This window comes from Staurois parvus, unplaced genomic scaffold (assembly GCF_062004578.1).
Source record: "Staurois parvus isolate SC_StPar_1 unplaced genomic scaffold, SC_StPar_1.0 ptg000133l, whole genome shotgun sequence".
Classification (NCBI taxonomy): domain Eukaryota; kingdom Metazoa; phylum Chordata; class Amphibia; order Anura; family Ranidae; genus Staurois; species Staurois parvus.
The window spans coordinates 2,426,311-2,454,223 of record NW_028317929.1 but is presented as its reverse complement, the minus strand read 5'-3'; positions in this window follow the sequence as shown (position 1 = coordinate 2,454,223).

Below are 27,913 nucleotides of genomic sequence, written 5' to 3'. Positions count from 1 at the left end.
ATACTGATGATACTTGCTGATACTGCTCATACCTGCTGATACTGCTCATGCTTGCTGATACCTTCTTATACTGCTGATATCTGCTGATACTGCCGATACTACTCATACTTGCTGATACTGCTGATATCTGCTTATACCTGCTGATATTGCTGATATCTGCTGATACTGCTAGTACTTGCTGATACTGCTGATATCTGCTTATACCTGCTGATATCTGCTGATACTTGCTGATACTGCTGACATTGTCTGTAGCTACTCTTGCTGCTTCAGCTGGGCCACCTTGCTATACTAGTGTCATTCATCGTGGTTGCTGTTACCGCTGATCCTGTTGATCCTGCCTTGTGACCTGTTATATTACCGTTACATTACAAAACTACTGCTGTTACTCCATTGATGACTCTCCTGCTACATTCCTGTCATACTATTGCTATACTACTACTGACAATTGCTGACGTTGAATTGCCCTACTACATAATTGACGACAGTTGCTGTCACTGCTATATCGCTCTGGTGTATCATTGCTATGGCTTTGTACTAGGTTTGTGATTCAGCCAAACTCAACTATTAAGTGTAACTTCTATATTAAGATGAGTAAGAGCAGTAAGCTGAAGACTCGGAAGGTGGTTGTTGGTGAACTACCAGAAGCCTGGACAGATATTGAAGACTTTTCCCATATTGCACAGGAACATAGTACACCTCACCACCACCTCACTACGGAGTCAATCAGGAGTAGTCGTAAAGTGCACGAGACTCCATAATCTCAGCATTTACCTCACAGCCATAGTAATACTCAGCAAGCACAAAAGAAAGACAAGGAATGCTCTGAGTCGGGAAATGAGGAAGAATGCTAAGTTATGGAGGCTTGCTTTGAGAAATATTTAAGTATGTTACCTACTAAAAAAGATTTATAATCAATGTTTCGTCGAATAGAGGACAGTCATAAAAGCGATATAGTTGAGCTTCAGCAGAGTTTACAGATCTTCCATGAATGGTGGAGCAGATAATTCCATCAGCAAAAGTCAGACTTACAGTCTGCTATTGCTGATCATCATTTCCAATTACAAGCATTGGGGTCACATATTGATGATATGGAGGACCATAATAGACAAAATATAATCCGTATTAAGGGCATGCCAGAAGAGGTTGGGAAAGAGGAACTTTTGCCATTAACAAGCCTTTTCAATACTATTTTAGGTAAACCAACAATAGATGATATAGAAATTGACAGGGTACATCGAATTCCAGGATCAGTCAACCCTGCTGTAGCCCAACCAAGAGATTTGATCTGTAGGATACTCTTTTACAAATGCAAGGAAGAAATTATGCAAAAGGCACGTGATCATGGTGTTACAGAATCTAATGGTGCCCAAATTACATTCTATGCAGATTTTTCCCGATTAACTCTATCTAAATAGCGAGCACTGAGACCTCTAACCTAGGCCCTAATGGAGGCAGGCATATCCTAAAATTGGAGATCACCCTTTCAATTGATGGTTCATAAATATGGTCATGTTTATATACTTCAATCGCCAACTGATCTTCCAACTTTCTTGAAAAATTTTGGCATTGCACAAGTAGAGATTGAATTTTGGCCTGATCACCCTGAATCACAGTTTTCAGAGCTGGCACACTGGGTACCATGGCATTCAACAAGAGCTCCAACTCAGCGCTCATTAAAAATACCACCAAGTAGAGCTAAGAAATCAAAGTGAAAATATGTTTCAAGGGGGGTGGGGGGAGAGAAGAAGAAGGAGGGGGAGAGGAAGGGGAAGAAAAGAGAGAAGAAAAAGTAAGAAAGAACTTTAAAAAGGTTTAAACCATGGTATCACAACTAAGGTAGTATCCAGGTCTCCGTGGTTTATAATGCTGATTGGTATGATCCTGGGGATTTATACTCAAGACTTGATGGCTCAATATCCACATGAACTGTATAAGGATTTATATGACTGGGGACAGTGGCAGTTTCTCTTTTGACACATTGGTAGTAACCCCTAAGGTTTGAGGGTGTAAAGTTACTGGGTTGTACCTAGGGTTTGTTTGTTTTTTTGTTTTTTTAATATTCTAATGGTTTGGATAAAAAAAAAGAAGGAAAGGGGGAGGAGAAAATAAAGGGAATTTTCCTTTTTTTCCCCCTTTTTTTTTTGCAGAGCCACAGATCTTTCCGAGTACCCCGCAATATGGAGATCGCAGGTGGTACTTACTGTGTCTCTGCTTCTTGTTGGAAGGTTATGTATTTTCCTTTCTTTTCTTTTTTTGTTTATGTATGTATGGTGTGATGTGGGAGAGCATCTTCTTGTCCAAAATCAAATGCATAGGAAGATATCGAAATGTTTATTATATTACTATGATGAATCCTAAATTTGCCTCTCTGAATGTCAGAGGTATGAATACGCCACAAAAGCAATCTCAGATAATATATGATATGCATAAACAAAGAGCTGATAATCTATTTTTAAAGGAAACCCATTATAAATTTACGTCAGTTCCTCGAATGCCTATCAGATACTACTAATCTTGATTTATGGGCCATAACCCAAAGAGCAAATCAAGAGGGGTTGCTATTGGTCTACACTCCTCTAATCCGGTCTCTGAGGTTCAGGAACTTACTCATCCAGAAGGTAGATAATGTGTTCATTAAATGTAAGATCTTTCATCAATTATTTACATTGGCAAATATTTATGCGCCTAACTCTGGAAAAGCTTCAATGGTAACATCTATCTTATCTAAATTAAGAAATTTTCAGGAAGGAGTGGTGGTGTTGGGAGGCGACTTGAATTTAACATTAGACCCAGTGCTAGATATATCAACAGGAAAGTCACATACTGTATATCTAGATATGGCTTTAAGAGGCTAAAGCACATGTTTCACTTGTTACAGTTGATTGATGTCTGGCATATTCTACATCCATGTGAGAAAGATTATACATGCTATTCAGCCACTTATAACACATATAGTAGGATCGATTATTCTTTAATCTCACATTGTCTATTAGATAGGGATCCATGGTCTCAAATAAGTACCTGACTGTGGTCAGACCATTTCCCACTTTATTTTTCAGTGAAATTTTCGAATACATGTAAAATTCATCCAACGTGGAAATTGAATGAGATTTTATTAAAAGATCCTCTTGTAAGGGAGACCATTGTGGAGACATTGTCAAACTTCTCTATAGACCATGCAGATGATACCACATCGTCTACTATAAAGTGGGAAGCGTTGAAATGTGTTTTGAGAGTTCTTATTTCCCATGGCTCAAGATTGAAAAAAGAGAGAACTTCTAATATGGCCTCCCTAATTGAGAAAATACATGAGTTAGAAAATAAACATAAGCATAAAGTGGAGGGCTCTATTTTTCAAATATTACAACGAAAAAAAACTAAGTTGTATGCATTAATTGATCAAGCATATTTAAAGCATAGAGAATGCGTGCAACGTGTCCTTTATGAATATGGAGATAAAAACAGTGGGGCTCTAGCACGTACAATCTCCAAAAAATATTCTAAAAGGTTTATATCGAAGATGAGATGCCCAAGGCAGGGTCTGGTACATGCGTCAGAGCAAATAGCTTCAACCTTTTATGATTACTATTCTTCATTATATAATATTAGAAGTACAACGGAATCTTTTTTAGATAGCACTATTCCCTCTCAACTTAGTGATTATATAAAATGGACAGCTTTACCTACATTGTCAGAGAACCTTTCTCAAACCCTTCTCAAAACCTTTTTCACCAGAGGAAGTTATATTGGTTATTAGATCTTTAAAGCATGGTAAAAGTCCAGGACCTGATGGATTTATGGAAACCTTCTATAAACGATTTGTGGATTCTCTTGATCCTTTTTTGGGCAATATGTATAATGAGATCTTATCAATCTGCCCTCTGCCCAGTCACATATTGTAATAATAGCTAAAGAGCAAAAGTATCCTACTTTGTGCTCTAGCTATCCGCTAATTTCTTTAATAAATGTGGATCTAAAAATATTTTCTAAACTCTTGGCTTTGCGTTTACAAAAAGTAATTCCTTCACTAACAGGACTAGATCAAGTGGGATTTGTCCCCAATAGAAACGCATGTGCTAATATTTTTAAAACAAATTTACTAATACAATATGCTCAGAAACATAGGATTTCTTTAAGCCTATTATCATTAGATGCGGCTTTTGACAGCCTAGATTGGAGGTTTATGGTATTAACTTTGGAGCAAGTTGGTTTCACAAAAGAATTTATACAAAAAATAATGGCATTGTACAATGCCTCATTTGCTAGGAAAAGGGTTAATGGCATTTTATCTCAACCTGTTAATATCTCAAACGGGACCCGACAGGGCTGTCTCCATACTTATATATTCTGGCTATGGAGCACTTGGTGATGGCCCTCCGGTCTAATGATTCTATTCAGGGAGTACGGATGGGTGATAGGGACTATAAACTGAGTATTTTTGCTGATGATTTACTTTTATATGTACTGTATCTAATCCAAAAATAGCTTTTTCAAATATCCTCCATGAACTGGAACAATTTGGCCTTGTCAGTAATTTTAAAGTTAACTAAACAAAATCTCGATGTTTAAAAATAAACTTGGCGGTTACTGAGAATGAAAAGATAGAAGCCAAATTTCCATTTCATTGGGAGGCACAATGCCTTAAATATCTAGGTGTAAATATAACTCCTTTAGAGGAAAATATATATGAATTAAATTACTTACCCTTATTAAATTTCATAATTAATGAGTTGCAGTCTAGAACTAAGGGAAAACATTCATGGTTTGGGAGAATGGCAATTTTTAAGATGGATGTTCTCCCTTGTTTTCTCTACCTATACCAAACACTTCCTATCTCCCTTCAACAGATGTTCTTTGATTCCTTGCGATCTAGCTTACTTCGATATATCTGGTCAAATACTTTGGTTAGAATTCGGCATGGTATTTTGGTCATGAGGAAGATGGAGGCAGGAGCAGGGTTACCACATATGGAATTTTATCATATAGCATCTATATTTACCAGGATTCTCGATTGGTTTTATTATAGCCACTCAAAACAATGGGTATCTATTGAACAACTAATGTTCCCAATTCAATTTTTTACATAATCTGTGTTGAAAACCTGGGATAGGACCATTCAAAAATTGTGTATTTCTACAATGCCTGGCCCTCTTACCTCGATTATGGGGAACCCAGAATTTGAGCTGGGGCTAACGGTATCTAGATTTTATGCTGGACGTCTGTGGCACTTTTACCACTTAATGAATTGTCATCTGTAGATAATTTGTATAATGGCCATTGGCTCCATTATTTTCAACTTCAACATTTTTACAAATATTTATCTAAAAAAGGTTCATCACATAAAGATCTATCCCCTTTTGAATCACTCTGTATGAAGAGCTCAATGGGTTCACTTGCTTTTTCAACAATATATGGTATATTATTATCTCATGCATATCCACACCAACCTTACTATACCAGAAACTGGGAGAGAGAACTAGGTCACGTAGTAACTGAGAGGGAGTGGAAAAGGTCTTTTAGGCTAACATTCAAATTTAGTATTTCAACTGCCATTCAACAGAAAAATTATAAAATACTGACAAGGTGGTACAGATGTCCAGTGGGAATACATAAGATAATTTTGACCTCTCCGGAAAAATGTTGGCATTGTGGGGAGGATGTAGGCACAATGACACATATATGGTGGTCCTGTTCTAGGATCAAACCATTCTGGGAATTAGTATTCCAGATTTGCTCACATATTTATGGCGCATCTTATCAGATGTCCCCAGAAATAGCATTATTATCTATATTTCCAGATTCTGAGAGAGCATCAAAAAGAGGACTGTCGTGTTCTCTATTTTCTGTGGCACATACAGTAATACCAAGATGTTGGAATACTCAAGTTCTCCCCTCTATCATGGAGTGGATAGATGAAATAAATAGAATGAGATTGGAAGAACTGACAGCAACTATACATGAATGTTATCATAAGTATCTGTCGGTTTGGTCCCCTTGAGTTGAGTTTATGAACTCTGATATTTTGAGATCTTTTATAGAATAGATAACAGGTTGATATTTCAAGCTAAATTTTATAAGATGATGATTAAAGGAGATGCTCTATGAGGTGCATGTGTTTTTGTGTGTGGATATTTTTGGAGTGCTTATTTTTTTTTCCTTTTCTTTGTTTCCTTTTTTTTAATTTCTCTATGGAATATTTATAGTCTAAGTGTGAACTGCAATTAGTATTCTTTTATTTTTTACTATGTTTGGAATTGTTTAGAAGCTAAATGCAGTAGATCTATTCTGTGAGATACATGAACAAGAGGTAAAAAAAAGTGGTTATAGCTGTATTATTTTGATGCTTTTAAAAAATGAAATAGTGAAATTTAAAAGACAATTTTGTTAATATCTGCTTGTTAGACCTTGGAAAATGATAATAAAGATTAATAGGAAAAAAATTAATTATGGTTGTTATTATTGCTAATACAGCAATACGTTTTTTTTTTAGCACTAGTCCCTAACAGTGTATTTACTATGCTGAATGCTCTCCTGCTGCCTGTTCTTGATTTAGGCACACTTTATGTTACTATCGATAACATTGTCACTGTTGAAAAGGCAGCTGATACAGAGAGAGCTAGTCTTGGGAACCCATCAACATTTTGCCATGGAGGCCCCATGATAGTTGCACACTTGCTTAAAAACGATCTAAAATATAACAGTATTGTAAGAGCGCATGTATCAGTGTCAACCTGCACACTGGGGGCCTGTTCTATATGTGTTTGCCTACATTATGATATTTAATAATTTTTCCACAGACTACGTTTATGCAAACTTGTTGGAATTACCATGATGTGTTGTAGTGCAAAGAGGCAAATAGTGTTCAGCTGAGTTCTTTTTTAAGGCATGTGTTCATAGTGTGCATAGCAGCCTGGGATTTACCACCCTAGACTTAAATAAACTGGTTTGATTGTTATGATTTATAGTGCTCAGCATAAATGAGTACGCCCTTTTTGAAAAGTAAGATTTTAATCACTATATAAATATTTAGTTTCGTTCATTACATGAAAGTAACTTAGATTACAAAATCTTCAGTTTTACTCAAATTAGTTGGTGCAAAAATGAAAACACCCCACAACAAAAACTACAACATCTAGTATTTTGTATGACCTCCATGATTTGTAAGGACAGCACCAAGTCTTCTAGGCATGGAATGAACAAGTTGGCAACATATTGCAACATCTATCTTTTTCCATTCTTCAAGAATGACCTCTTCTAGAGCCTGGATGCTGGATGGAAAGTGATGATCAACTTGTCTGTTCAAAAGGTGTTCGATTGGGTTCAGATCAGGAGACATACTTGGCCACTGAATCACTTTCACCCTGTTCTTCTGAAATGCAACAGTGGTCTTAGATGTGTGTTTTGGATCATTGTCATGTTGAAAAAGTGCATTACGACCAAGGGAATGGAGTGATGGTAGCATATTCTCTTTCAATATAGAGCAGTACATCTGTGAATTCATGATACCATCAATGAAATGCAGCTCCCCGACACCAGCAGCACTCATGCAGCCCCACAGAAGGACATTGCCACCACCATGTTTCACTGTAGGCACCATGCATCTTTCTTTGTACTCCTCACCTTTGTCAGTTTTGAAGCTACCAGTTCCAAAAACATTTATATTGGTCTCATCATTGAGTCCCAGTAGTCTTCTTCTTTTTCAGCATGGGCCCTGGCAAATTCTAGGTGGGCTTTTTTGTGCATGGGCTTTAGGAGAGGCTTCCTTTGTGGACGACACCCATACATGGCATTCCTCTGCAACGTACGCTGTATTGTGTCACGGGAAACAATCACCCCAGTTTAGCTTTCTACTTCTTTAGATAACTGCAATGAACTTGCATGGCAATCCTCCAGTGGATATTAACATGAAAGTCACAGTCAAAATGCGTCAGGGTTTAAAAGCAAGCCACACTGGATACACTCAACCTCAAAAAAATCAAAAGCTGCCTGCATAGGGGTTTATTTACTAAAGCTGGAGAGTGCAAAATAAGGCAAAAAATCCTGGCAGCTGATTGGTTTCTAAGCCTGATTTTACACTTTCCAGCTTTAGTAAATAAATCCCATAGTGTAATACCGCAAGAAGGATCACTTTAATGCACACAGGAGAGCAGGGGCGGACTGACAACTCATGGGGCCCCCAGGCAATAGGGGAACATGGGGCCCCTGTGTCCTTGCCAAACTCAAAAGAGCCTATGAAAAAGGTACTAGGGGCATCTCATGGGGCCCCCTACTAACCCTGGGCCCTCGGGCAGTGCCCGAGTTTCCAAATGGTCAGTCCGCCCCTGCAGGAGAGGTACTTACAAACAGATGCGGAGAAACACAAGCAGAGAATGGAAAGTCATCATGCCTGTGGACTCCTGGAAACACGGCATTCTCTGCATTACGAACCTTAGGTTATTGGTAATTTATCTGTGGATGCAGTCCTCCGTATGCAGCACCTGGAATCCACAGATAATTTCTGCATGGCACAATCTAAAGAAATCTGAAATTGGTATTTATACTCCGAATTTGTTGTTAGAGCCCAAGTACTGTATATTTTGTTCTAAGAAAAAAAAAATTGTAGTCCATAAATTTTAAAAAACAAACAAAAAAAATCTTTCTCCGCAATACTCACCTCTTTTCTGATGCTATAGTGTAGATATTTGCCAGCACACCATGGGTCTCCAAATTTAGTTCAAACAGATCATCACATGCCCGACAAATGGGTCCTGTGTGACTCAGAAACATTGCACCCTCTTGTTTGTGATGTGATTATACTTCAATAAAAAAACGTTTGGACTAAATTTGATGATCCATGGTGTGCTGGCAAATGTCTACTCTGTGACATACTGTTAGGGTTGCCACCTCATCCCTTTAAAACCGAATACATATTAATTACACAGGTTCTGTGGCTGATTAAGGTGGTCACTTAGTGCCTTATCTGCATTAAATTAGCCCCAGAACATGTGTAATAAATATGTGTTTGGTTTTAAAGGGATAAAGTGGCAACTCTACATACTGTACATGATCCATTCTCTAGCTGGTGGTTGCTGCAGCACCCAATAACCTAGAGCCTTTTCCAGAAAAGTGTGTGATGGGAATGTGCATGGATTTTCTCTGATGTTGTCCCCCAGGTCTATGATTCAGCATGACTCCACCTCTGGGGTGAATGATATCCAACTTTATTCAATCCACTTTCTGCAGTGTGAAATGTCATGAACCAATCCCCTGAGGGATTTCACCACATTGCCCTGTACCTGAAGTACAATAATGCAGAGAATGCTTTTGATACCATCATGTTAGTAATGCTCTCTACATCATTGAGGACTGCTCAGCACTGGAGAGAAAAGATAAAAACAAAGAGGGCCATACATGTCATATGGGTAGCCTGAAGGCTTCAGAAATAAGGTAATAATAAATATAAAAGTACTTACTATTGGCGTAGAGGAGAGTAGGACGGGGGAAGTGAACCCATTACTAGGATTGTGCAGAAATGATAAAACCATAGATACTTGCCCTGTAACTAGTGTCAGCTTACCTCCTTTAATAATGCTCCAAGTGTTCTGATGCCCACGATAAGCACTACTACTACTACAGTGATCTCCACAAACTGTTCTCTAATTGGATGAGCTGGAGATGCAGGGCAGTCACAATCTCAACCTTGTCCAATCAGAGAATGCTTTGCATTCATTCATTCAAACCATTCTCTGAATGGTACCCTTCCTGAACTGCTAATTTCCTGTGTTCACAATGTAGAAGGGTAGCTGTTTATCACAGGTCCCGGAAGCTAGTAGAGACCACTGGAGTAGCAGTGTCTACTACAGTGATTTCCAGCTTACAGAGGGATCCAACGAGTATGGTATATGCGTAGTTACATGTACCAATGTAAATATATAAAAAATGTCATACTTGGAATTCTTCTTTTAAAATCCAGTTTCAGTATTTGCTGACAATACCAGATTATGCAGGTTTAGCACCCTCCTAAAATAGGTTACTAAAGAGTTTCAGGTAAATTTAAATGTTTAGCTCCTTTCTAAGCTTTGGAGTGGTATGTGATTTATTTTTTGCCTGTTTTGGGTCTCACTAGGTGCAGGCTCAACTGCTTCCCCCTGCCTTCCAGTGGATTCTCTGGGGGAGGATACTCAGTAGGTGGCTGAGGAGTACATAATTAGCTTGGGGCTTGTAGCAGCAGGGTTCTTGCCCAGGCAGAGGAGATCCCAGCCTATAGCTGAAGTATGCAGGGGTTCATCGAGCTCCCAGCTCTGTGGGAGCTGTTGGGCCTATTTGCTGGTAACCGTTGGAGCCAAATCAGATGTACTCACTGACAATCTGGCTTGGCCAATATCAGCCAGACACAGGGGACATATCTGATTGATATTGGATGAAGGCATCAAAGTATATGGGAACATTGTGTGTAGAGGATGAAAACAGTGTACAAAGAGGCATCCTCTGGTTTCTAAACAACTTTTTTTGTACTAACAAAAAATGTAAAAAAAATTACCGAAGGTAGTAACATAATGTAACAAGATAGTAAAAATGTGTTCCTATTAGAACCACTTTATTGAATGCTGCAGAATAAAACATTTTGACAATTTATGTTAAAGCTGAGATTTTAGTTATTGGGTTTACATATAATTTAATCTTTCACACTACTGGATTGTGCAGTAGTCCAGTATCACTAGATGGCAGTGTGGGATTTCACATCATATATTATTTGTTTCAATTGCTCTGATTTCAGTTCATTGGGTGGATTGATTGTACACATCATATTTGGTATAAATACGCACTTTTTCAATATCTTCATTGGATTTGGGGGATTCTGGCCTCTCTTTGGGCATCTGTTATGTGGTGCTTTAAACTGTAATTATGCATTTGTAGACATGCTACTCCTTAATTACAGACAACAGCTCCTGTGGTATCTGTTTTGATCAGTTTTTCTAAGGGAGTGAACATTTTGTGTTCACTGGCTAGTCATTCATATCATTTACTATGGAAGAGGCCTGACTTGCATAGTGACGAGAACGTGTTTCTGAGCTTCTAAGCAGTTATTGGGTTAAGGCTTAATCATGTCTGAGGAATCTTTAGAAAGGAACACTTAGACATATTTTTTCTTGACATGGGCTAATGAACAGTGGCCACTTATGCATTCAGCAGGCGTTCACCCTTCATGCAACTTGTGTATGAGATTAAAATGGATTGCTTTTATATTCCCAGTTGTATACTTTCCAGTGGCTTTTCTAGATCTCATGCAAGCACCTTTCTAATTTTAGTTCCTTCATCTGTTTCTCATTAGCAGTTTGTGTATGAATGCCCCTTAGCATTTTCATGTAGTGTTTTGACTGCAGTCCATATGTGCTATGCAGCACTTATTCAGAGAAAATGCATTCCCATTGTAATTGATATTATCTGATTTGTTTTTGTGTATTTTGAAGGATTTTACACAGAAAAAGGTTTTGCCAAGATATTAATCTATTTATTCATATAGTACAGGCACTGTCCATAATATTTTATAGGTTACATAGAACCATTTGAATGAGTTATTATTCCAGTCACAAATGCACAGTAGAGTAGTTCTAAAGGTTTAAGGTTTTTTACCTTCATGCATTGTATGCATGAAGGTAAAAAAGTTCTTCGTGAAGATTCCCCATTAGCCCCCGATAATACTTACTTGAGCCTGATCGCTATCCAGTGCTGTGTACAAGAGAAGGTGCCCTCCTGGGTCTCTCCCTCCTTATTGGCTGAGACACAGTAGTAGGAGCCATTGGCTCCCACTTCTGTCAATCACAGCCAGTGAGAAGGGAGCGAGGTACATGGCTGAGCCACGCTCTGTTTCTTTCATAGTCACATAGAGCGGCTTGGGTGTGAGCGCGCACATGTGCCCCAGAGCAAGCAGCTTGCCATGGGGGCAATCAGCGAAGATAAGGGCCAAGAACTCTGGTGGGGGACCCAAGAATAGGAGGATCATGGCTGCTTTGTTCAGAACCATTGCACTGTGCAGGTAAGTATAACATGTTCGTTATTTTAAAAAAATAGGAACCTTTAGTATCACTTTAAGGTCAACATTGAGCCTTTGTCATCTTATGTGTGTAATGTTCATTAGTTAGATTTTTTTTTTTAAAAGGGTAGAACAAATATGTAAATATATATACAGAGTATGTAAGGGAATTCCTGTGAGACAGCTGGCTAATAGAAATGCACATGCGCACAGTAATCTCCTCAGTATAGTGTCCAGATGTGTGCATGCGCACAGAAATGCATGATCGCGCACAAGCACTCGCACATGCACAGCGAATATTGGCACCAGACGGACTATTTAAAGGATGCTTCTGCTTGCGCTTAGTGCTGACTGGTCTTCAACTGTTTCCCTGGGTCCTGCTGTTTTCTCGTATGATCCCCTTGTTGCTGAACCGGATTGTTCCTCACCTGACTTCGGATTCCGCTCCTGCCTTGTTGCTAGTTCCTGATCCCAGTTCTGCTCCTGACTTCGGCTTGCTTATGATTTGGTACCTCACTGTCCGCCCGTTGAAGACGTTGGCTATTCCTGTGACCTTGCTCCTGTCTCTGGTCCCAGCTTCCTGTCCTGCTCAAATGCTCACCTGGCTGTCTTCTATACTAGCTCTGCACACCAAAAACTGTTCCTGCTTCAAGGCAGTTGGGAGATCTGACACGTCACTTATCCTGATCCTGTTGTGCAAGCGGAGTGCCCTTTCAACCCAGGTGGGATTCCAAAACATTGCTACTGTTCCTGAAACGGTAGTTTGCCAGTCTCTTCAGGACTCCAACTGCAAGCTCTTCAGGCAACACCAGCTGTCACTCTTGTTCCCCTGGTCCGTCGGCACCCTCTGTTCCACTTCCAATGGGGTCAGGGCTAATGAAACAAGTAAAGGCCGTCATTTCATTCTCATATCAGGTATGTGACAGAGTCTAAGTACATAGCAATCTTTAAAGAAATCACTTTTGATAAAGTTGTGTATATTTCAACTTTTGGTATCGTCCTCATTCATTTGTTTGTGTAGAGGGTGTGCCTTGAAAACACATATGATCAGACACTTTCCAAGTAGCTATTTCATTTATCCTGCAGGCCATATAATTCCCTGCTTTCCTGGCATCTCTCTGCTTGGGATGAACTGGCACCTCCTCCTGCATTATCCACAGCATATCCAGCCCTACTCCCACCATGACATGAAATAAGTCCTTTTCAAAGACCTGTGTAAAATAAATATATTTAGGCAGTGCAGAGGCTGGTGTGCTTGTGGGTAGGTTGAAATAGTTAGTAAGGTTCTTACCCGTTCGGGAGGGTAAGAGTTAATGTAGTTCCCTGTTCTGTGGTTTTTGGTGGGTTCTTCTCGGAGTCCAGCCCACTAATCCTGTGATATATAAATGGAGGACAGTGGAAACCCTTTAGAGAGGTAGTTGGGGAGGGTTTGGGGATTATTCCCCGTGGAGAGCCCAAGAGGGAAGGTCGGAAGGAGAGAGAGTCAAGAGGACCAGGCCAGTAAGGAAATAAGTCTCTGAAGGACTATAATTGCTGAACTCCACCTTTGTAGGTATGTCAGGGCAGTTGAGTAGGATTAGGGATTAGGGATTTAGGAAAAGACTGTGTCATGTTGGACTCTGTACTGTCTACACTTTATGCAGTAAAACGTTAAAACTTTGCCTTTTGCCTGGTCTGAAGTTACTCAAAGGGGTGTAATGCAAGTAACTGGCACAATTTTGCACTCAGCCTCTTTGGTCAATAGCACATGGTATATAAAGAGTCAGCCCATTAAGAGTCTCCTTAATGCAAGTTATAGTGTGGTTGCCACAAGCAAATAAGGTACATTCAGCAAGCAGCCTGTCGTAACTGTGTACCTGTTATAGGTGGAATTGCCTTCAGCCGCAAGGAAGTATTGTCGGCACTCCCTGCACCACATTTCATCTCTCATAGGAACCAGAGTGGAACTGCCCCGCAGAGGTCTCCATCCTGTACGGAGGTAAGGAAATTCAAGAGTTGAGAGGACCAGGGCCCCTAAGGGAATGAGACGGACAGAAGTACAGAAGTTCAAGAGTTAAGTCAAGTGCACATTGGAGCCTGTGCTGTGTGCAAGGTGGGGTTCTATGCTGCTACTGGGACCGCTAGAGGGAAATGCTGGTTGGTTGGCTGTGGTCAGTATTTGGCATGGCTCGCCTAATAGAAAGCTACAGTTGGAAGATGTACATTTACATGGGGACCCGAGAATAACTGAAGAACAGTTGTTGTGTAAGTGTACATGGTGTATCAGTCATCTCTAAAGTCAGAGGCTCTCCTTAAGGTCAACTATTCTCCCAAAGCGGCCGCAGCCTTGCCCCATGGAATTGATGAAACAGCACTTTAGTAAAGGTACCCCATGTGCAAGAGAATGACCCTGTCTGAGGTGCCTAGCGTATCCCAGAAGAACCCAACCCTAGCGTTGCCTTCTTATATGACCAGACTTGGCACCCAATGAGTTAATTAGGAAACATGGAGGAAGGTGCACTATTACCTGCCTACTCACCTTATATGCTTTGCTGGCATGTTTTGCTTGGTGTCTGTTAAGGTTACTTTGCAGTAAAAGATAAGAAAACACTTAAAGCTCTGTAGTGTATTAATGTGTTTTTACTAAACAAAAATGCTGTGCATACAAACCTTTACAATTACAGGAACACTATGCAAGACTGGCAAATATACATAAAACAAACAAAATACTAACTATGTCCTAGCAAATAAACATGCTCTATGGTCTGTATACAATAAGAATATGCTAAAAGTTACTTAACTCAGTTTATAGTGGCTTTATGATCTCTCTGTAGGCAACCTGGACCCCAGAATACAAGCAGTTTCTGGAAATCAGGTGAAAGGATCTTCAGATTAAGTCTCTTCTGGCAAAGACCCTCCTTGGTATGCTGCTCATCATGAAATCCTCCTTTCAGCCAATCTCACGTGGATGTGGCCCCTTTCTTACCATTTTACCCTACTGTCCTGTACCCCAGCACTATAATTTTTTTTTGCACTCAGCCTCTTTGGTCAATAGCACATGGAATATAAAGAGTCAGCCCATTAAGAGTCTCCTTAATGCAAGTTATAGTGTGGTTGCCACAAGCAAATAAGGTACATTCAGCAAGCAGCCTGTCGTAACTGTGTACCTGTTATAGGTGGAATTGCCTTCAGCCGCAAGGAAGTATTGTCGGCACTCCCTGCACCGCATTTCATCTCTCATAGAAGCCAGAGTGAAACTGCCCCGCAGAGGTCTCCATCCTGTACGGAGGTAAGGAAATTCAAGAGCTGAGAGGACCAGAGCCCCTAAGGGAATGAGACGGACAGAAGTACAGAAGTTCAAGAGTTAAGTCAAGTGCACATTGGAGCCTGTGCTGTGTGCAAGGTGGGGTTCTATGCTGCTACTGGGACCGCTAGAGGGAAATGCTGGGTGGGTGGCTGTGGTCAGTATTTGGCATGGCTCGCCTAATAGAAAGCTACAGTTGGAAGATGTACATTTACATGGGGACCCGAGAGTAACTGAAGAACAGTTGTTGTGTAAGTGTACATGGTGTATCAGTCATCTCTAAAGTCAGAGGCTCTCCTTAGGTCAACTATTCTCCCAAAGCGGCCGCAGCCTTGCCCCATGGAATTGATGAAACAGCACTTTAGTAAAGGTACCCCATGTGCAAGAGAATGACCCTGTCTGAGGTGCCTAGCGTATCCCAGAAGAACCCAACCCTAGCGTTGCCTTCTTATATGACCAGACTTGGCACCCAATGAGTTAATTAGGAAACATGGAGGAAGGTGCACTATTACCTGCCTACTCACCTTATATGCTTTGCTGGCATGTTTTGCTTGGTGTCTGTTAAGGTTACTTTGCAGTAAAAGATAAGAAAACACTTAAAGCTCTGTAGTGTATTAATGTGTTTTTACTAAACAAAAATGCTGTGCATACAAACCTTTACAATTACAGGAACACTATGCAAGACTGGCAAATATACATAAAACAAACAAAATACTAACTATTTCCTAGCAAATAAACATGCTCTATGGTCTGTATACAATAAGAATATGCTAAAAGTTACTTAACTCAGTTTATAGCGGCTTTATGATCTCTCTGTAGGCAACCTGGACCCCAGAATACAAGCAGTTTCTGGAAATCAGGTGAAAGGATCTTCAGATTAAGTCTCTTCTGGCAAAGACCCTCCTTGGTATGCTGCTCATCATGAAATCCTCCTTTCAGCCAATCTCACGTGGATGTGGCCCCTTTCTTACCATTTTACCCTACTGTCCTGTACCCCAGCACTATAATTTTTATTTTTTATTAAAATAACAAACATGGTATACTTACTTGTTTTGTGCAATGGTATTGCACAGAGTGACCCGAACCTCCTCCTCTGGCATCCCCAATCAGCACTCCAGACCTCTCCTCTTCTGAGTGTGCCCCTATAGCAAGCTGCCTACTATAGAAGCACACCTGTGGGCTCAATCCTGGACTGGGCTACGTGCGGCCATTGACACACACAGTGTAGCTCAGCCCCACCCCCTGCTCCCTCTTCACAGGATTTGATTGACAGTAACAGGGGCCAATGACTTCCCAACCCTCCTGTGTGAGGGAGGGAGAGAAGAGCAGAGCTGCTGCAGACAGGCACAGTGTTGGATCAAGATGAGGCTCAGGTACGTATTTAAGGGGGACTGACATTGAAAGGTTTTTTACCTTAATGCAGAGAATGCATTAAGGTAAAAACAGTTTGCCTTTAGAACCACTTTATAGATTTAACCACTAAAACCACTAAGCTAATAGAAGTATATCTAGAGTTCACACTAAAATTACAGCTTCTCAAAACAGAATTGGTAATACCCAGATTGTTAAATGTTACTTTTTTTTAAATAACAAACATGTTATACTTACCTGCTGTGCGCAGTGGTTTTGTACAGAGCAGCCCATATCTTCCTCTTCTCGGGTCCCCCCGCCAGCACTCTGTAAGGGCAGGAGCAATGGAATGGGCAGGCAGGCCTATGGTAAGGTCACGCAGCGACTGATGACAGCCACTACCCACAGACCAGAATCCCTCAGGGCACGGAGTCTAAGCCCCAGGCTGCCCTTCACCAGGGCCCCTGATGGGGATGGACTTGACGCAGCCTGAGACCAGGTCGTGGCCGCCGAGTAACCCCAGCTGCGGTAACGACTGCCGCCAATGGCGTACAGCTGGTGGGAGCTAGATGGGAAAACGTGTAGCGTGGTCAGACAGGCCGGGTCTATAACAACGGAGCAGGACGGTAGGCAAAGAATACTCAGGTCATGGGCTGGGTTCAGCAACGGGAGGTCAGATAAAGGGTTAAAGTAGAGAATAGTCTTGTCCAAGCCGAGTCGGTTACCAGGAGAGCAATGAGAACAGAACAAGAGCTTGCTGCAAGGGAACATACAGGACACGAATGCAAAGAGCAAGTGCAGACAACAGGCTTAAATGTGATCAACCACACCCCTCTGGGGGAGGGACCGCAGAGGCCTGAAAGCATAAAAAGCTCCCATCATGCTTTGCAAAACCTATGAGGAAAGGTAGGACCTTGACACACTTCTGGTCTCTTCCTTCTATTGGGTGTCCCCATAGCAAACAGCTTGCTGTGGTGCAATCACTGCTCTCTGTGTCCAATTACACATGGAGCCATGGCTAAAAACCCTGTCCCCTCTCTGTTCTCATTGGCTCACTGGCTGTAATTGCCAATGGCTCCCACTGCTGTCTCGGCCAATGAGGAGAAGATGTCCTGCAATAGCTGAGACTCCAGTGCACATCGCTGGATCGAGAGGGGGCTTAGATGAGTATTGGGGAGAGGGGGGCTGCTGCACAGAGAAGGTTTCTCTACCTTCGTGCATTGAATGCATGAAGGTAAAAGCCTTGAGCATTTAGAACCACTTTAACTGGCATAACTGAACCAGGCACCAGCCTTTGTTAAACTCTGGATAACTTATTTAATATTGTAGGGGGCAGTTCATGCAAGGAAACCCATAAATATCTTAGTGGTAGTATGGACAGAATAGACCTAGATAAGGCAGACATAGAAATAACAGCCCAACTGTCCAGTGTGTTATTTTTTAAACTCACTGAGTATAAAGATATAGAATTCCTTTTAATGTGTTGTCCTAAAGCTATAATGTTTGGCTTTTTATGAAAGAAACATGCTTTCCTTGTAGGCAATTTAATCTTAAAATTCGAGTATGGTACAGAAGCAGAAACCAACTTTTTTCAAGTTACAAAGCTCCATACACCTTTCAAAGAGTAATCATACATTATAACAAATGTATGACTGTGAATTGATACGTTTTGATAACCGAATATGCTAAAGTACACTGCTCAAAAAAAAAGAGAAAGGAACACTTTGAAAACACATCAGATCTCAATGGGGAAAAATATTACGCTGGATATCCATACTGATATGGACTGGGTAATGTGTTAGGAATGTAAGGATGCCCCATCGTTTGATAGAAATGAAAATTATCAACCTACAGAGGACTGAATTCAAAGACACCCCGAAAATCAAAGTGAAAAAATGATGCGGCAGGCTAGTCCATTTTGCTGAAATTTGATTGCAGCAACTCAAAATGGTACTCAGTAATTTGTATGGCCCCCACGTGCTTGTTTGCATTCCTGACAACAACGGGCCATGCTCCTAATGAGACGACAGATGGTGTCCTGGGCTATTTCCTCCCAGATCTGGACCAGGGCATCACTGAGCTTCTGGACAGTCTGACGTGCAACCTGGCGGAGTCGAATGGACCAAAACATGATATCCCAGAGGTGTTCTATTGGATTTAGGTCAGGCGAGTGTGGAAGCCATTCAATGGTATCAATTCCTTCATCCTCCAGGAACTGCCTGCATACTCTCGCCACATGAGGCCGGGCATTGTCATGCACCTGGAGGAACCAGGACCCACTGCACCAGCGTAGGGTCTGATAATGGTTCCAAGGATTTCATCCCAATACCTAATGGCAGACAGGGTGCCATTGTCTAGCCTGTAGAAGTTTGTGCTTCCCTCCATGGATATGCCTCCCCATGCCATCACTGACCCACCACCAAAACAGTCATGCTGAATGATGTTAAAGGCAGCGTTAGCCACGGTTTCTCCAGACCCTTTCATGTCTGTCACATGTGCTCAGGGTGCACCTGCTCTCATCTGTAAAAAGCACAGGGCACCAGTGGCAGACCTGCCAATTTTGGTCTTCAATGGCAAATGCCAATCAAGCTCTATGCTGCCGGGAAGTGAGCACAGGGCCCACTAGAGGACGTCGGGCCTCAGGCCACCCTCATGAAGTCTGTTTCTGATTGTTTGGTCAGAGACATTCACACTGGTGGCCTGCTGGAGGTCATTGTGTAGGGCTCTGGCAGTGCTCATCCTGTTCCAGCTTTCACAATAGAGCAGATATCGGTCCTGTTGATGGGTTAAGGACCTTCTACAGTCCTGTCCAGCTCTCCTAGAGGAACTGCCTGTCTCCTGGAATGTCCTCCATGCTCTTGAGACTGTGCTGGGAGACACAGCAACCTTCTTGCAATGGCACATATTTATGTGCCATCCTGGAGGAGTTGGACAGCCTGTGCAACCTCTGTAGGGTCCAGGTATTGCCTTATGCTACCAGTAGTGACATTGACCCTAGACAAATAAAAAACTATTGAAAAACAGTCAGAAAAGATGAGCAGGGAAAAATAATGTCAGTGGCCTTCACCTGTAAAAGCAATCCTGTTTTGGGGGTTGTCTCATTGTTGCCCATCTAGTGCACCTGTTGTTCATTTAATTAACACCAAAGCAGCTGAAACTGATTAACAACCCCCCACTGATACTTAACTGACCAGATCAATATCCCAGGAGTTTAATTGATGTTATGCTGTACTCTGATTAAAAAGTGTTCCTTCATTTTTTTGAGCAGTGTATTTACTAAAATAATTGCATTTCCAAGTTCTGTGTACTGTGGGAGACCAGATATAATGAATGCAGGGTCCTGGGTTTAGTAACACTTTAAGGCTATAGGTCTTTGTACAGCAAAGATCTTTACTGTCTGATATCATGTTGTGTTCTTAGCATGTGGAGATAGTCAGGGCAGAGGAGATGCTTCTTTGATCACAATTTTATTGCTGAACATCTGGAAACTAGCACACGTCTTTCTCCACCTCCACCCAGTACCTCACTCACTGCTTCCAAGATTGCAGATCATTTCAAAAACAAGATTGATGCAATTCGTAGGGGCATATCCGCTACACAGACATCCATCACACTTAACATACCTTATACTAAACCTCCCTCAGCACTTTCCTCTTATGACCTCGCTACTACTGAAGAGGTCACTATAGTTTTCTCAGAAGCCCGTCTCACTACCTGCCCCCTGGATCCTGTCCCCTCACAACTACTACGGTCATCCTCTTCTTCCATCCTATGGTCCCTCACTCACATCTTCAATCTCTCCCTCTCTAACTGTGCCTTCCCCACCCCTCTAAAGCATGCACACATCACTTCCATACTTAAAATGCCCTCTTTGGACCCCACCAACCTGAACAACTTAAGACCCATCTCCCTGCTCCCATTTACCTCTAAACTCCTAGAACGCTTAGTCTACAATTGGGAAAGAACAAAGAGAGGACGCACAGGCCTAGTGCATTACCATAAAAAATGTTTAATAAAAAATAAAGTAGGTGTTGTACTCACAAACGACAATATAGTCAAGGCACATCATAAAAGAACAGCTGGATCAACACCACGCTGAGTAACAGTCCGCAATAGGGAGTTTAGACATCCAAAAGGCTGACGCGTTTCGAGGACTTGCCTCTTTCTCAGAGCCAACTGACCAAATGTCTGCTCCCTCTTTTATATGCTCACTACTAGTTAAACCAAAGGTCACATGGGCCGTCCTGGACACTCCCCTGTGCAGGTGGAGGAGTCACAGGGGCAAGCGACATAGTGTAAGTAAACACGAAAGGTCTATACAAATATATATATATATATATATATATATATATATATATATATATGTGTATAAATAAAACCATTGAAACTAGTGACAATCATAAAATCATATGAACCATAAGAAGTGTGCACAGTGAAAAATAAATAAATAAATGGAAAGTTACACATATATAAAAAATAATAAAAATCCTTCCCTGGTGATGCACTGCACTGCTCGCCTTTAAATAAATGGATGGATGGATGAGCAACGCTACGAAGCTGCCTAGTGCTCTGCTTGCCATAGACAACCATGGGACATGGATTTAATATAGAGAGTAGATCTGAAACCCAGCAGAGACACTTATTAATTCATAGAGATCCAGCCTACAGGGTGTGTGCCTCTCATTCTAGTATAGTCATATGATGAGACGTAGGCATGTGTGGCAATGTAGTGCACCATGGATGGATATGCATATGCAATACTATATACAAGAACAAAGGAGAAAAATCACTAGTAAAACATAAATGTTGATATAAAACGTTACAAAAAACTTCTTAATATGGCTCACAAAGTTTAAATAAAATAAAATTAAATAAGTATTGTTACAATATAGTATAATATCTGGTAAAATTGGTATAGTGTATGGTATATGTGTGTATGCATAGACATGGAAGCATAAGAAATATAAATATATAGGAAAAAAAAAAAATTTATAATAAAAAATAAATAAATAAATAAATAAAATTAATAATTATATAAAAAATGTACAAACGATGTATATATGTGTTATATATAAGAACTATATAAAAATGTCAAAGGCGCTATGGAACAAGCACTTGCAGGATGAGAAAGCAGTGCTCGAAGAGAGCTCACTGGACAACATGCGTGCGCACATGTGTGTGTAACACATCCACATGAGCAACTGCTTTTTAGTAAAAAACATGTCTATACATACATACATAAACCCACACACACATATGGAAACTGAATGAAAAAATGGGTGACCAATGAATGACCCATAGACACAAGCGCATGGGAATGCGGTCATACGCAAGCGCAAGCGCCAGATGGTGGAAGAAAATTCCAAAGACTATGTAAGAGGGAGACCTATTGGATCTTCACTCTGGGTTCCCTCTCACCCACTGGGCTTAATGAAGATCTTGAGATACATGGGGTCATCCACTGACTCCCCGTTATGCATAGGTACCTTCTGCTGAGCTGCACATGTTCCCTAGAGTCCTACTCTCATCCTTTTTGTCTCTCTCCCAAACCCCCTCCTTTTTTTTTTTTTTTTTTTCCCTCTCTCCCCCCCCCCCCCCCCCCTCTTTAGTGCTAGTTTCATAATTTCCCTTGTGACCTATAGTGGGTACACCATCCACTACAGATGTATGCTTTAGATATATTCATTTTCATCAGCTATGATTACTATAGTATCATCAGTATAGCTACCATTACCCTGCACCCTTACACATTAGGTTGCTCACTTCATATTTATTGTGTCACCCTTAGGCGCTTGCGTATGACCGCATTCCCATGCGCTTGTGTCTATGGGTCATTCATTGGTCACCCATTTTTTCATTCAGTTTCCATATGTGTGTGTGGGTTTATGTATGTATGTATAGACATGTTTTTTACTAAAAAGCAGTTGCTCATGTGGATGTGTTACACACACATGTGCGCACGCATGTTGTCCAGTGAGCTCTCTTCGAGCACTGCTTTCTCATCCTGCAAGTGCTTGTTCCATAGCGCCTTTGACATTTTTATATAGTTCTTATATATAACACATATATACATCTTTTGTACATTTTTTATATAATTATTAATTTTATTTATTTATTTATTTATTTTTTAATATAATTTTTTTTTTTTCCCTATATATTTATATTTCTTATGCTTCCATGTCTATGCATGCACACATATACCATACACTATACCAATTTTACCAGATATTATACTATATTGTAACAATACTTATTTAATTTTATTTTATTTAAACTTTGTGAGCCATATTAAGAAGTTTTTTGTAACGTTTTATATCAACATTTATGTTTTACTAGTGATTTATCTCCTTTGTTCTTGTATATAGTATTGCATATGCATATCCATCCATGGTGCACTACATTGCCACACATGCCTACGTCTCATCAAATGACTATACTAGAATGAGAGGCACACACCCTGTAGGCTGGATCTCTATGAATTAATAAGTGTCTCTGCTGGGTTTCAGATCTACTCTCTATATTAAATCCATGTCCCATGGTTGTCTATGGCAAGCAGAGCACTAGGCAGCTTCATAGCGTTGCTCATCCATCCATCCATTTATTTAAAGGCGAGCAGTGCAGTGCATCACCAGGGAAGGATTTTTATTATTTTTTATATATGTGTAACTTTCCATTTATTTATTTATTTTTCACTGTGCACACTTCTTATGGTTCATATGATTTTATGATTGTCACTAGTTTCAATGGTTTTATTTATACACATATATATATATATATATATATATATATTTGTATAGACCTTTTGTGTTTACTTACACTATGTCGCTTGCCCCTGTGACTCCTCCCCCTGCACAGGGGAGTGTCCAGGACGGCCCATGTGACCTTTGGTTTAACTAGTAGTGAGCATATAAAAGAGGGAGCAGACATTTGGTCAGTTGGCTCTGAGGAAGAGGCAAGTCCTCGAAACGCGTCAGCCTTTTGGATGTCTAAACTCCCTATTGCGGACTGTTACTCAGCGTGGTGTTGATCCAGCTGTTCTTTTATGATGTGCCTTGACTATATTGTCGTTTGTGAGTACAACACCTACTTTATTTTTTATTAAACATTTTTTATGGTAATGCACTAGGCCTGTGCGCCCTCTCTTTGTTCTTTCCCCATTCAGTATATTTGGATTCCCCCGGTCCATTTGAGGGCAGCAAGGTGTGCATGTTCCAGGACATTCTTAATGTGGTTGTAGCATCGAGTCCATCCCCAAGCGCAGGAGCATTTGTGTTTGCTGGTGCTTAGTCTACAATTGCCTGAGTTCCTACCTCACTGACAACAACCTTCTTGACCCTTTACAGTCTGGCTTTTGCTCACTACACTCCACTGAAACTGCCCTACTAAAACTCACTAATGATCTACTAACAGCTAAAACCAATGTCCACTACTCCGTACTCTTACTACTTGACCTCTCTGCGGATTTTGATACTGTTGACCATCCCCTCCTCCTCAAACAACTCCACTCTCTTGACCTCCGAGAATCTGCTCTCTCCCGGTTCACCTCCTACCTATCGCAGCGCTCCTTCAGCATTACCTATAACTCTGGCTCCTCCTCTCCACTCCCTCTTTTTGTAGGGGTCCCTCAAGGTTCTGTCCTTGGACCCCTACTCTTCTCCTTCTACTCCTCCTCCCTTGGTCACTTGATAAACTCCCATGGCTTTAAGTACAATCTCTATGCTGATGACACACAAATCTATCTTTCTACTCTTCACCCCACCCCTTCAGTCTCCTCTCGCATTACTAATTTACTAAGCAACATATCGGCATGGATGTCACTCCACTTCCTCAAACTCAATCTTTCCAAAACTGAGCACTTAGTATTCCCTCCAGCCCATGCTCTCTCCCCTGACTTCTCCATCAAGATCAATAACACAATCATCAGTCCCTCCCCCCATGCCAGGGTACTAGGTGTAATCCTAGACTCCCATCTGTCCTTTCAGCCCCAAATCCAATCGCTGTCCAAATCTTGTAGACCTCACCTCCTCAACATCTCCAAGATACGCCCATTCTTAACCTCAGAAACTACTAAGCAACTTATTCACTGCCTGGTTATTACTCGCCTTGACTGTTGTAACTCCCTCCTCATTGGCCTACTTCATCGCAGGCTATCCTCTCTTCAGTCTATCATGAATGCTGCTGCCAGACGCAACCACCTTACTAACCGTTCTGTATCTGCCATCCCTCTCTGCCAATCCCTCCACTGGCTTCCCATTGAGCAATGGATAAAATTCAAAACATTAACAATAACATTAGAGATGAGCGAATTATTCAAAAATTCGATTCGGCTGATTCGCCGAATTTGTGGAATAAATTCGATTCGATGCGAATTTATTCGCTGCGAATTTAACTTATAAAAAGGGTTTCTAGGCTTCAGAGAGCCTTTATATTAGTGCAGAACACTGTACCTTTAATTTAAATGCCCTTGGAGTCTGCTGGGGAAGAGAACTAATACTGTCAGTCAGTATGACATGCAGATGAGTGCCGTCGATCTTAGAATCACCGCACACTTCACTCATTTGGGCAGTCACGGGGCCAAAACCAGAGTGTGGAGCCACAGTGTGGCGGTGGAGGCAGCAGCAATGGGAGGCCATACAGCACCCTATGACAAAATGGAACCCACCAGCAGTGTGAGGAGACCTGAAAGTGGCACATGGCAGAGTGTGGCGATGGAGACAGCAGCAATGGGAGGCCGTAAAGGGACCCATGACACACTCTGGACCTGGCAGCAGCATGAGGAGGCGGTACAGGGGCCCATGGCAAGAAGAAGAAGAAGAAGAAAAAGAAGAAGATGAGGATGAGGATGAAGAAGAAGAAGAAGTAGGATGAGGATGGAGAAGAAGAAGAAGACGAAGAAGAAGTAGGATGAGGATGAAGAAGAAGAAGAAGAAGAAGAAGAAGTAGGATGAGGATGAAGAAGAAGAAGAAGAAGAAGTAGGATGAGGATGAAGAAGAAGAAGAAGAAGAAGAAGTAGGATGAGGATGAAGAAGAAGAAGAAGAAGAAGAAGTAGGATGAGGATGAAGAAGAAGTAGGATGAGGATGAAGAAGAAGAAGTAGGATGAGGATGAAGAAGAAGAAGAAGTAGGATGAGGATGAAGAAGAAGAAGAAGAAGAAGAAGAAGAAGTAGGATGAGGATGAAGAAGAAGAAGAAGAAGACGAAGAAGAAGTAGGATGAGGATGATGAAGAAGAAGAAGAAGTAGGATGAGGATGAAGAAGAAGAAGAAGAAGAAGTAGGATGAGGATGAAGAAGAAGAAGAAGAAGTAGGATGAGGATGAAGAAGAAGAAGAAGAAGTAGGATGAGGATGAAGAAGAAGAAGTAGGATGAGGATGAAGAAGAAGTAGGATGAGGATGAAGAAGAAGAAGAAGAAGTAGGATGAGGATGAAGAAGAAGAAGTAGGATGAGGATGAAGAAGAAGAAGAAGAAGTAGGATGAGGATGAAGAAGAAGAAGAAGAAGAAGAAGTAGGATGAGGATGAAGAAGAAGAAGAAGAAGAAGTAGGATGAGGATGAAGAAGAAGAAGAAGAAGAAGTAGGATGAGGATGAAGAAGAAGAAGAAGTAGGATGAGGATGAAGAAGAAGAAGAAGTAGGATGAGGATGAAGAAGAAGAAGAAAAAGTAGGATGAGGATGAAGAAGAAGAAGAAGAAGTAGGATGAGGATGAAGAAGAAGAAGAAGAAGTAGGATGAGGAAGAAGAAGAAGAAGAAGAAGTAGGATGAGGATGAAGAAGAAGAAGAAGAAGACGAAGAAGAAGTAGGATGAGGATGAAGAAGAAGAAGTAGGATGAGGATGAAGAAGAAGAAGAAGTAGGATGAAGAAGAAGAAGAAGAAGAAGTAGTAGGATGAGGATGAAGAAGAAGAAGAAGAAGAAGAAGAAGAAGTAGGATGAAGATGAAGAAGAAGAAGAAGAAGAAGAAAAAGAAGTAGGATGAGGATGAAGAAGAAGAAGAAGAAGTAGGATGAGGATGAAGAAGAAGAAGAAGAAGAAGAAGAAGAAGAAGAAGAAGAAGTAGGATGAGGATGAAGAAGAAGAAGAAGAAGTAGGATGAGGATGAAGAAGAAGTAGGATGAGGATGAAGAAGAAGAAGAAGTAGGATGAAGAAGAAGAAGAAGAAGAAGAAGAAGTAGGATGAGGATGAAGAAGAAGATGAAGAAGAAGAAGAAGAAGAAGAAGAAGAAGTGGGATGAGGATGAAGAAGAAGAAGTAGGATGAGGATGAAGAAGAAGTAGGATGAGGATGAAGAAGAAGAAGAAGTAGGATGAGGATGAAGAAGAAGAAGTAGGATGAGGATGAAGAAGAAGAAGAAGAAGAAGTAGGATGAGGATGAAGAAGAAGAAGTAGGATGAGGATGAAGAAGAAGAAGTAGGATGAGGATGAAGAAGAAGAAGAAGAAGAAGAAGAAGAAGTAGGATGAGGATGAAGAAGAAGAAGAAGTAGGATGAGGATGAAGAAGAAGAAGAAGAAGTAGGATGAGGATGAAGAAGAAGAAGAAGAAGTAGGATGAGGATGAAGAAGAAGAAGAAGACAAAGAAGAAGTAGGATGAGGATGAAGAAGAAGAAGAAGAAGAAGAAGTAGGATGAGGATGATGAAGAAGAAGAAGAAGTAGGATGAGGATGAAGAAGAAGAAGTAGGATGAGGATGAAGAAGAAGAAGTAGGATGAGGATGAAGAAGAAGAAGAAGAAGAAGAAGAAGTAGGATGAGGATGAAGAAGAAGAAGAAGAAGTAGGATGAGGATGAAGAAGAAGAAGAAGAAGAAGAAGAAGTAGGATGAGGATGATGAAGAAGAAGAAGAAGAAGTAGGATGAGGATGAAGAAGAAGAAGAAGAAGAAGTAGTAGGATGAGGATGAAGAAGAAGAAGAAGAAGTAGGATGAGGATGAAGAAGAAGTAGGATGAGGATGAAGAGGAAGAAGAAGTAGAAGAAGAAGAAGAAGAAGTAGGATGAGGATGAAGAAGAAGAAGAAGAAGAAAGATGAGGATGAAGAAGAAGAAGAAGAAGAAGTAGGATGAGGATGAAGAAGAAGAAGTAGGATGAGGATGAAGAAGAATTCCAGTGCAGCAAAAAGTGTATCTGCAGAGAGCTCCGCTATTTCTGACAGTTCTCTGACAGTTCCTTCACATTTACAGCGGTTGAAACATTGTATCTATTTTTTTCCGAATAAAAACATCTGTATCCTAAATAGAAACAAATAGATACAATGTTTCAACTGCTGTAAATGTG